We start from the raw sequence: 12,303 nt of genomic DNA on the forward strand, positions 1-12,303 counted from the left end.
TATTATGTTCGAGTATAATGACTTTTCTGGAGACTAGAAATCTACTCTGTAGGAATCAGCATGGGTTTCGAAAAAGACGGTCGTGTGAAACCCAGCTCGCGCTATTCGTCCACGAGACTCAAAGGGCCATAGTCACGGCTCACAGGTAGATGCCGTGTTTCTTGACTTCCGCAAGGCGTTCGATACACTTCCCCACAGTCGTTTAATGAACAAAGTAAGAGCATATGGACTATCAGACCAATTGTGTAATTGGATTGAGGAGTTCCTAGATAACAGAACGCAGCACGTCATTCTCAATGGAGAGAAGTCTTCCGAAGTAAAAGTGATTTCAGGCGTGCCGCAGGGGAGTGTCATAGGACGGTTGCTATTCACAATATACATAAATGACCTGGTGGATGACATCGGAAGTTCACTGAGGCTTTTTTCAGATGATGCTGTGGTGTATCGAGAGGTTGTAACAATGGACAATTGTACTGAAATGCAGGAGGACCTGCAGCGAATTGACGCATGGTGCAGGGAATGGCAATTGAATCTCAATGTAGACAAGTGTAACGTGCTGCGAATACATAGAAAGATAGACCCCTTATCATTTAGCTGGAAGCAGTTAATTCCATAAATTATGTGGGAGTACGCATTAGGAGTGATTTAAAATGGAATGATCATATAAAGTTGATCGTCGGTAAAGCAGATGCAAGACTGAGATTCATTGGAAGAATCCTAAGGAAATGCAATCCGAAAACAAAGGAAGTAGGTTACAGTACGCTTGTCCGCCCACTGCTTGAATACTGCTCAGCAGTGTGGGATCCGTACCAGATAGGGTTGATAGAAGAGATAGAGAAGATCCAACGGAGAGCAGCGCGCTTCGTTACAGGATCATTTAGTAATCGCGAAAGCGTTACGGAGACGATAGATAAACTCCAGTGGAAGACTCTGCAGGAGAGACGCTCAGTAGCTCGGTACGGGCTTTTGTTAAAGTTTCGAGAACACACCTTCACCGAAGAGTCAAGCAGTATATTGCTCCCTCCTACGTATATCTCGCGAAGAGACCATGAGGATAAAATCAGAGAGATTAGAGCCCACACAGAAGCATACCGACAAGCCTTCTTTCCACGTACAATACGAGACTGGAATAGAAGGGAGAACCGATAGAGGTACTCAGGGTACCCTCCGCCACACACCGTCAGGTGGCTTGCGGAGTATGGATGTAGATGTAGATGTAGAACCTAAGGACATCACACACATCCATGCCCGAGGCAGGATTCGAACCTGCGACCGTAGCGGTCGCTCTGTTCCAGACTGAAGGGCCTAGAACAGCTCGGCCACACTGGCCGGCCCTGAAGTTCTGGATATCAAAAGTCAATAATCCGAAGCATTTCGATGGAACTCTAAAAATTCTCCGAAAAATCAACTTTCCAGTTTTCTTAGCGTTTCTAATACCCTAAACTAAACTTGACGTTTCTAAAGGCAACGTCGCTCTGCATTAGAGCGCTTGCCTGCCACGTCGGCAGCGTGAGTTCGATTCCTGTCTGATGCAAACCTTTAAACAATGGTGCATGCTCTATTAGCGTTTTCGTGAAGCGTAAAATACATAAAGATGTAAAAAAAATCGAGAGCGCTCGTATTAGTAATCGCTGGTTCGAGTCTACCTTCAATCATTGTACGTTTCCCTTTTTTCCATTCAGTCCGAATATCTACTACATTTAAATATAAAATTCGTCAAATATATGCTATTTAACACATACGTAATTGTCATTTTTATGAGAAATGCGTCTCTTGTTGTTTCCAAAGACATATCACACACAGAACACCAGTTTTCATTGTAAATAGAAATACTTCATTACTGATGATTTATGGAAGATAGTTAATATTGATTGTTTACATTTAAAAATTTCTAATAATTTCAAAAAATTCAAATAATTTAAAAAATAACTATATTTTTTCAAGTTTCTGTTTTACTCTTCACTGGAGTGCTTGTTTCTACGAGCACCTCCCTTGAACCAATGGGCGCCCAAGTGGCAAGCAAGCATTCTGCCACTGAGTTACACTGGTCATCGAGTAATTGAGCGTACCTTAAAGTGCTAAAAACGCTCGGAAAATTCTAAAGTACCGGGCCATCAAAAAGTCAGTATAAATTTGAGAACTTAATAAATCACAGAATAATGTAGATAGAGGTAAAAATTGACACCCATGCTTGGAATGACATGGGGTTTTCTAGAACCACCCCATATTGCTAGACGCGTGAAAGATCCCTTGCGCGCGTCGTTTGGTGATGATCGTGTGCTCAGCCGCCACTTTCGTCAGGCTTGGCCTCCCAGGTCCCTAGACCTCAGTCCGTGGGATTATTGGCTTTGGGGTTAGCTGAAGTCGCAAGTGTATCGTGATCGACCGACATCCCTAGGCATGCTGAAAGACAACATCCGACGCCAATGCCTCACCATAACTCCGGACATACTTTACAGTGTTGTTCACAACATTATTCCTCGACTACAGCTATTGTTGAGGAATGATGGTGGACATATTGAGCATTTCCTGTAAACAACATCATCTTTGCTTTGTCTTACTTTGTTGTGCTAATTATTGCTATTCTGATCAGATGAAGCGCCATCTGTCAGACATTTTTTAATCTTTTGTATTTTTTTTTGGTTCTAATAAAACCCCATGTCATTCCTAGCATGTTTGGAGGAGGAGGAGGAGATTAGTGTTTAACGTCCCGTCGACAACGAGATCATTAGAGACGGAGCGCAAGCTCGGATGAGGGAAGTATGGGGAAGGAAATCGGCCGTGCCCTTTCAAAGGAACCATCCCGGCATTTGCCTGAAGCGATTTAGGGAAATCACGGAAAACCTAAATCAGGATGGCCAGAGACGGGATTGAACCGTCGCGCCAAGCATGTGTGTCAATTTGTACCTCTCTGTCTACATTATTCCGTGATTTATTCAGCCGGCCTCTGTGGCCATGCGGTTCTAGGCGCTTCAGTCCGGAACCGCGCTACTGCTACGGTCGCAGGTTCGAATCCTGCCTCGGGCATGGATGTGTGTGATGTCCTTAGGTTAGGTTTAAGTAGTTCTAATTTCTAGGGGACTGATGCCCTCAGATGTTAAGTCCCATAGTGCTCAGAGCCATTTGATTTATTCAGTTTTCAAAATTATACTGACTTTTTGATCACCCGGTAGATTTTGTCGAGAACTTTTGAGAGTTGCATCCAGCTGCTGGGTAAGACTCATATTTGAGTTCTGAAATTCACGTCACATAAATTTAAAAAAATACAGAAGTAAAACTGACGGGTGGTGTACTCGTTAGTCTTGTTACCCTCTTCTGAACTTATTCGCGTCATTTCAGCCTTTACTCCCATCAAAGAAATAAAGAATATACAGGGTGTCCCAGAAGGAATGGTCACTATTCAATGATATGACAAGAACAATCATTCGAACCAAAAAATGCGGTAAACATGTGTTCTAAAATGCATATCTTATGAGTTATGAGCAGTTCTTCAGTAGAAAAGATCTGCTACACAGTAGCGCAGATGAACAAGGTATGCAGTGTAAGGTATGCACTTTAGAGACCGCGGGTATTTTCTTCTTGTTTTCGCCCACGCTACAACCTCTCAAAATGTGGTAAGCAAAGAGCTTGCAGTATAAGAAATTTGTTTCACAGTATCGAAGATGAACAATTGCTTGCAGCTCTTAATGTATTCATTATAGAGCCTGAACATCGAGCCATTACTGTTAATTAGTGACAAGCAGAACCGACATTATCCCCGATTATTGTGGACGAACACACGCTGTACATCGTCTTTCAGCAGTGGCTGTAACGTATAGATGCGAGTATTGTGGCCCCAACGTAGGGTTGCGTGACTTTCACAACTAGTAGACATTGTCTTGGTCTGGGTTAATACATCCTTTGCTGTACATAAGACATACCCGACACGAAAACATTGTAAAATCTGTAGGCGACGTGCGTAATCCAGAAGTTGGGAAGAACAGAGATTTCAAGAGAAACGTTCTAGAAAAAAATTTCTTTTAAGTAAATTGTTTGTGGTAAATTTGTATTTGAATTTTAAACGAACTATCTATTTTATGGGTGTGGCTCACGGATGAAGTACAATACGATGTAACCCTCACAGTCAGTCGAATATACAACGAAATTGTTGGTTGATACTAAGTTTATGAAATTAATAGCTGAGGCACTACCTGGTTAAATTGTTTTTGTCCTGAATCAGTCTTTTCATTATATGGAATCAGATTTAAATAGATTTGCTTACAAAAAAAATCTTCTGCTACCAGTCACGCTTTTTCTTTATTTACTTTTCCCACGACGCGTTTCGGGAAATGATCCCAATATTCAAGTGCGTTTGTTGTGTGTATTAAGCCATTTCTACTGATGTCGTCAATGTGTGAGAGTCTGCTTCATTTCGTTGACTTTTATTGCACTACATAAGAAAGACGCGATTTGTTAGTTGGTTATCGATTCTTTTGGTGAAGTTAGAGGCGAAATTTAGAAGATTTTCTATTTACAGTTTTCTAATGGTCCATTTGTGCAGGGTCTTAAACGCACTACAACATCACACTCAGCTTCTTGTACACTATACACATCGAAAATATCTGATATAAACAAAACAGTTACAAAGATTATAATGGATCAAATCAGAGGAATCAAATTTTGCAAAATAATTAGCCAGGTGCAAAAAGATACCAAGATTGCTTCATAGAGTAATTTGTACGTTGTACTTTTTACCTTGCTTACGAAGGACTCCTACTGTAATTCAATGTTGTAATTTAAAATAAGTAACTATCTACTCACTAGATATTACAGGCTTTCATGCCTATAATCCACATTTTCTAATGTGAAATCATGCTTCATTTAAAATGTAACAGAATATAGGAAGAACAATTATTGTAGTAATGCCTACTGCAATCGTCAGTAACTTAACAACACTCCTACAAGAGAGCCATAGTTCGCCATAGGTTTCCAACCAGCAACAATGTTATGTAAGTCTGCTGGCTTTCGTGGCTGTTGTCACTGAAGTTAAAATCTTCTGAGTTATTAGGCCGCGCCATATTTCTTCTAAAATGATCGACGTTTCGACCCCTATGCTGAGATCTTCTTCAGGATTTTCTGGTGTCCACTACTGCTTGAAGCAGAAGATCGTGAAAGAGATGCCAGCAGAGGGGTCGAAACGTCGATCATTTTAGAAGAAACATGACGCGGCCTAATAACCAAGAAGATTTTAACTTCAGCAACAATGTTGTTAGTCGCAACAAAATGTTTGGATCTTCTTTCTCCTAAGGTTTCAGAAATGTTGCAAAATATACTACAAACGTTTGTCCAGATTTCTCTATCGTCACAAAACGCTGGAAGTATCATGTAGGTTAAGGTATGTGGCCAGGAACTGGATGGAACAAGCTTTGTTACACAAGTAAACAAATACATCAATGTACACAAAATTCAGCTCAGTTGCACAAGTAGAACTACGTACACGAGTATTAGATCTTCTCTTCGGATGTGTGCGCTCATTTATAGCCTGGACACACGACAGGCACGATTCCGAAAATATATTCAGCGGTTGTGTAGCTTATAAAACAAAACAGCGACTCTGTCGCTTGGCTTAATTCTAGCTCAGGGGAAGCACCAGTCGCGGTGCGGTGGTTTTTCTCTTCTGGTCGTAAGTCGGTGACGCCTCAGTTTTGCGTAGGCAGCGAGAGGCAAGATAATAGGCGGTGAATTTCTAGTGCCTTGTCACAAATATTTCACTTTTTTTCGAACATGTCCCGAATTGTGTGAGGTTATGGTGAGGTTGGAAAATAGCGCAACACGAGCAGCAATTAAATTTATTATCTTGTTTGTCACAGGTATTTGACTGCTTTTTCATCGGATATTTCAGGAATTACGAGGATGTGGTACTCTGACGTGAGAATGCCACAAAATCTCTTCGTCTCTTACTTCGAAACACGCGTCCGTCCGCTGCTCTCTCATTAGCTACGTCCAGTTAGCTACGTCCAATCAGCAGCCGACACACGTCTTTCGTTGCCGGAATTTACCACGTCGAGCGGTGACAACATTGCCGCAGACTCTGGTGTAGACTTTTACCCTCTCGCTTTCGTGACAACAGCACAACGGCCACATAAAATGTAGCGGTAACACTATGGCGTGACACCGCAGCGAGCGCTAAATAAGAAAGACGCGATTTGTTAGTTGGTTATCGATTCTTTTGGTGAAGTTAGAGGCGAAATTTAGAAGAATTTCTATTTACAGTTTTCTAATGGTCCATTTGTGCAGGGTCTCAAACGCACTAAAACATCACACTCGGCTTCTTGTACACTATACACATCGAAAATATCTGATATAAACAAAACAGTTACAAAGATTATAATGGATCAAATCAGAGGAATCAAATTTTGCAAAATAATTAGCCAGGTGCAAAAAGATACCAAGATTGCTTCATAGAGTAATTTGTACGTTGTACTTTTTATCTTGCTTACGAAGGACTCCTACTGTAATTCAATGTTGTAATTTAAAATAAGTAACTATCTACTCACAAGATATTACAGGCTTTCATGCCTATAATCCACATTTTCTAATGTGAAATCATGCTTCATTTAAAATTTAAAAGAATATAGGAAGAACAATTATTGTAGTAATGCCTACTGCAATCGTCAGTAACTTAACAACACTCCTACAAGAGAGCCATAGTTCGCCATAGGTTTCCAACCAGCAACAATGTTATGTAAGTCTGCAGGCTTTCGTGGCTGTTGTCACTGAAGTTAAAATCTTCTGAGTTATTAGGCCGCGTCATATTTCTTCTAAAATGATCGACGTTTCGACCCCTCTGCTGAGATCTTCTTCAGGATTTTCTGGTGTCCACTACTGCTTGAAGCAGAAGATCTCGAGAGAGATCCCAGCAGAGGGGTCGAAACGTCGATCATTTTAGAAGAAACATGATGCGGCCTAATAACCAAGAAGATTTTAACTTCAGCAACAATGTTGTTAGTCACAACAAAATGTTTGGATCTTCTTTCTCCTAAGGTTTCAGAAATGTTGCAAAATATACTACAAACGTTTGTCCAGATTTCTCTATCGTCACAAAACGCTGGAAGTATCATGTAGGTTAAGGTATGTGGCCAGGAACTGGATGGAACAAGCTTTGTTACACAAGTAAACAAATACATCAATGTACACAAAATTCAGCTCAGTTGCACAAGTAGAACTACGTACACGAGTATTAGATCTTCTCTTCGGATGTGTGCGCTCATTTATAGCCTGGACACACGACAGGCACGATTCCGAAAAGATATTCAGCGGTTGTGTAGCTTATAAAACAAAACAGCGACTCTGTCGCTTGGCTTAATTCTAGCTCAGGGGAAGCACCAGTCGCGGTGCGGTGGTTTTTCTCTTCTGGTCGTAAGTCGGTGACGCCTCAGTTTTGCGTAGGCAGCGAGAGGCAAGATAATAGGCGGTGAATTTCTAGTGCCTTGTCACAAATATTTCACTTTTTTTCGAACATGTCCCGAATTGTGTGAGGTTATGGTGAGGTTGGAAAATAGCGCAACACGAGCAGCAATTAAATTTATTATCTTGTTTGTCACAGGTATTTGACTGCTTTTTCAGGAATTACGAGGATGTGGTACACTGACGTGAGAATGCCACAAAATCTCTTCGTCTCTTACTTCGAAACACGCGTCCGTCCGCTGCTCTTTCATTAGCTACGTCCAATTAGCTACGTCCAATCAGCAGCCGACACACCTCTTTCGTTGCCGGAATTTACCACGGCGAGCGGTGACATTGCCGCAGACTCTGGTGTAGACTTTTACCCTCTCGCTTTCGTGACAACAGCACAACGGCCACATAAAACGTAGCGGTAACACTATGGCGTGACACCGCAGCGAGCGCTAAATAACGTGTCACAGCCTCCAGCGGTAATTTCGGTTCTGCCTGTCACTAATAAAAGCCAATGGCTGGATGTTACTTTGTAGTTACGTGACACATTATGTGCCACTATGCCACAAAGGGTCCATTTGTTCTGACAACATAAAACGTGGCGGAGAGTTGTTCAGCTTGCATCCCCGTCGTCGCTGTGTTAGCTCACTGACGTATTGACCCTTTGATTCCCGCCGTTTTCAGGTGGAGCTTTAGGGTCCTAATTTTGGTCACACCTTTCATACCGAAAATATTCGAAAAATTCCATGGCATGAGCCAGTTCATATGCCAACGTCGTCAGCTACTCCTCTGCTCGCTATTTGACGATCACTGATTCCATTTACTGCACTTTTTCGACGATTTCATCGGTTGATAATGTGATGGGATTCTAGGGCACTTGTCATCTTCAACTTCTTCACGGCGTTCTTCTGAATGCTTATATCACTCATAAACAATTATTTTACCCATTGCAGGTTCACAAAAACAATATTCGACATGACTAAAATTTTGCTGCAATTTATTCCGTTCTTGTAGCAAAATTTAATACAAATTTTTTCATCCACACACATCAAAAAAAGTTTTGTGTCATCCGGGTTCCCAGAACTCCGGAAGTTAGACGTTGACTGTGGATATTCTATCACAGACACAGTCCCTTTGACTGTTCAGAGCTGTCAGTAAACCCGACCAAAGATGTAAACAACCATACATGAGAGTATTAGACGGAGGGGGTGCGACAGCCGATCAGTTCCAGCCAATTCACCAGGAAGGAGGTACACGGCTCGTGTTGTCTGTACTTCAGCCATGCCTAGACGGTGAATACCGCGGTTCGATCGCGTCCGCATTGTTACTTTGTGCCGGGAAGGGCTCTCAACAAGGGAAGTGTCCAGGCGTCTCGGACTGAACCAAAGCGATGTTGTTCGGACATGGAGGAGATACAGAGAGACAGGAACTGTCGATGACATGCGTCGCTCAGGCCGCCCAATGGCTACTACTGCAATGGATGACCGCTACCTACGGATTATGGTTCGGACGAACCCTGAAAGCAACGACATCATGTTGAATAAAGCCTTTGGTGCAGCTACAGGACACCGTGTTACCACTCAAACTGTGCCCAATAGGATGCATGATGCGCAACTTCACTCCCGACGTCCATGGCGAGATCCATCTTTGCAACCACGACACCATGCAGCGCGGTACAGATGGGCCCAACAACATGCCGAATGGACTGCTCAGGAGTGGCATCACGTTCTCTTCACCGATGGGTGTCACTTATGCCTTCAACTAGACAATCGTCTGAGATGTGTTTGGAGGCAACCCCGTCAGGCTGAACGCCTTGGACACACTGTCCAGCGAGTGCAGCAAGGTGAAGGTTCCCTTTTGTTTTGGGGGGCATTATGTGGGGCCGACATACGCCACTGGTCGTCGTGGAAGGCGCCGTAACGGCTGTACGATACGTGAATGCCATCCTCCGACCGATAGTGCAACCATATCGGCAGCATATTGGCGAGGCATTCGTCTTCACAGACGGCAATTCGCGCCCACATAGTGCACATCTTGTGAATGACTTCCTTCTGGATAACGACATCGATCGACTAGAGTGACCAGCATGTTCTCCAGACAAGAACCCTATCAAACATGTCTGGGACAGATTGAAAAGGGCTGCTTATGGACGACGTGACCCACCAACCATTCTGAAGGATCCACGCCGAATAGCCGTTGAGGAGAGGGACAATATGGACCTATAGTGCCTTGATGAACTTGTGGATCGCATGCCACGACGAATACAGGCATGCATCAATGCATGTGGACGTACTACTCGGTGTTACAGGTACCGGTGTGTACAGCAATCTGCACCACCTCTGAAGGTCTCGCTGTATGGTGGTAGAACTTGCAATGTCTGGTTTCCATGAGCAATAAAAAGGGCGGAAATGATGTTTATGTTGATCTCTATTTTCTGTACTGGTTCCGGAACTCTGGGAACCGAGGCGATGCAAAACTTTTTTTTGATGTGTGTATTTTTATATCTATTAATAAAAAAACTGTAAAACAATCGTCTCAGGCTGCTTGAACACGCTAATCTCCGAAGTTACTAGGCAAACTTTCATTAGGTTTCCAACGTTAACTTGAGTGTAGCTTGGGGCAACGTATAAGCTTTATTTCATCAAAACTGGATCGCGAAAAAAGATATCGTAAGTTAAAGTTTTATCTAAAATCATCTGCTTAGCTTAGTAGTTCAGAAGTTTAATGATCACGGAGCAGTATATCACAGAACCAAAAGCTGTTATTTTCTTTTAACTCAAAAGGAAGCCCTTGGGTGCGAGGTTCGCGAAACGCCAGTGATGACTACCGCTTTCGACGTTCCTCGTATTGTCAATCATGCAACCACAATGTGGGCTGCTGATGGCAACAAGGGGTGACACTGGAGATCTCCGATGGTGGGCACAGCATGCGGCTACGGAACGTAGTTGAACCCCTCAGTCGAACTCACAACAATGGTACAGTGCTAGCAGTGTTGATGTAAAGCATGGCAATGCAACGATAAACAAAGCAGACATTGCGTTATATCTATAACACTTCCCGAACTTGACATTGCGTCAGAAAGGAACCTAAGGAATTCTGCAGAGTGAGAAAGAAGTGGCAGATGAAGTACTAACTTTTCTGCAAGATGATTCAGTGGAACGTGTGGTGTCGTAAAAGTTCGACTGTGCGAACGATGTACATGACAAGTACAATGAACGCAACACGTGCTTAACAAGTGAAAGTGATGCTGAAACAGGTGTCGAACCACGTAGTTCACCATCGTTGCCGGACAGGAAGCTACAAATGCCATTTCCGGCGAAACGTACTGCTCCAAGGAGCAGGTACTAAACATAATCACGTACATGGTAGATAATCGGCAGCATGGCAAAAAATAAAAATGAACACATTTCGAATAGGTCTGCAGCAATATGACCGTGTGGTGCATACGAAAAACTACGGATATTCAGGGGAGGACACCGCGCGGGATTAGCCGAGCGGTCTACGGCGCTGCAGACATGGACTGTGCGGCTGGTCCCGGCGGAGGTTCGAGTCCTTCCTCGGGCATAGGTGTGTGTGTTTGTCCTTAGGATAATTTAGGTTAAGTAGTGTGTAAGCATAGAGACTGATTACCTTAGCAGTTAAGTCCCATTAGATTTCACACACCTTTGAACATTTTTTTCAGGGGAGGACAAGGCACATTTGTTACAACAACCGGTGTTCGTGCGTTTCAAGGATGCTCGATCGAGGTGTTTTCAGGGTGTTCATGATAGTGACCACATCAAATTCCGCGTGACACAGGTTACTGTGATTTCAAGGCAAGCAGTTGATGGAAGCGTCAACTTGACGATGCACAGCAAACTGCGGAATCCGGCCGAGAATTTATAGATGAGATAAACAAACGTCCCATCGGTCAGTAAGGAATTTGTTTTCAGCTCCGACCAATCAGGATTTGAAGAGGAAGTGAAGGAACCCTGGAAATCAGAGGTATCTTAACGCTTTCGTATACAATTCTGGTGACTGTTAATCTGGACGGTAAATTTGTTGGAAAATAATTTATTGTGCTGCGAGAAGTTGAAGGTCGACGATGTCCACTTTATCAAGTGTAATACATGCAACCCATAGAAGGTTGAGCCAACGACCTCGCCGCCTTGGTAACAGCGGTGCCCGTCAGATCACACAAGTTAAGCGCTGTCGGGTTTGGCTAGCACTTAGATGGGTAACCGTCTTTGTCTGACTAGGGCTCTTGGCAAGCTGGGTCCACTCAGCCCTTGTGACGCCAATTCCGGAGCTACTTGATTGAGAAGTAGCGGCTCCAGTCACGAAAACTGACAACGGCCAGGTGAGCGGTGTAATGACCACAAGCCCCTCCATATCCGCATCCAGTGACGCCTATAGGCTAAGGATGACACGGCATTCGGTCAGTGCCGTTTTGCCTTTCGAGGACTCTTCGGTCGGAGTTATAGAACGTTGATCTCTGTATCTCTTTGGGCACTCATTTTCTGTCGCCTTCCTGACGCAGATGGTACATCATTAGCAGCTAATATTTTTCTTGTCGTAATTGTTGACACAACACTTTCGTGTAAGCCTTACGAAAGACTGAAATTGTGACTTCGCACTCAAGGGGTTCCTCCTGAGTGACATACGTATTTTCGGAAGTTTACGTCAGTGACAGAATTGATAATAGCAACTGACGTAAACTTCTTTACAAATACATGCTAACAGTGAATTTATTTGACTAGAATTACGCATTTACTGATTAGGCTTTGTGTTTTCAAAACTTAACGACATTGCTTTGTTTTTCGATAGGTTTTATTTCTTTATTTTTCTAGGAAAAGTGAATTTAGTAAGTCTCGTCTGTGATTTGGGTGG

The sequence above is a fragment of the Schistocerca piceifrons genome, chromosome 8 (genome assembly GCF_021461385.2).
Source record: "Schistocerca piceifrons isolate TAMUIC-IGC-003096 chromosome 8, iqSchPice1.1, whole genome shotgun sequence".
Classification (NCBI taxonomy): domain Eukaryota; kingdom Metazoa; phylum Arthropoda; class Insecta; order Orthoptera; family Acrididae; genus Schistocerca; species Schistocerca piceifrons.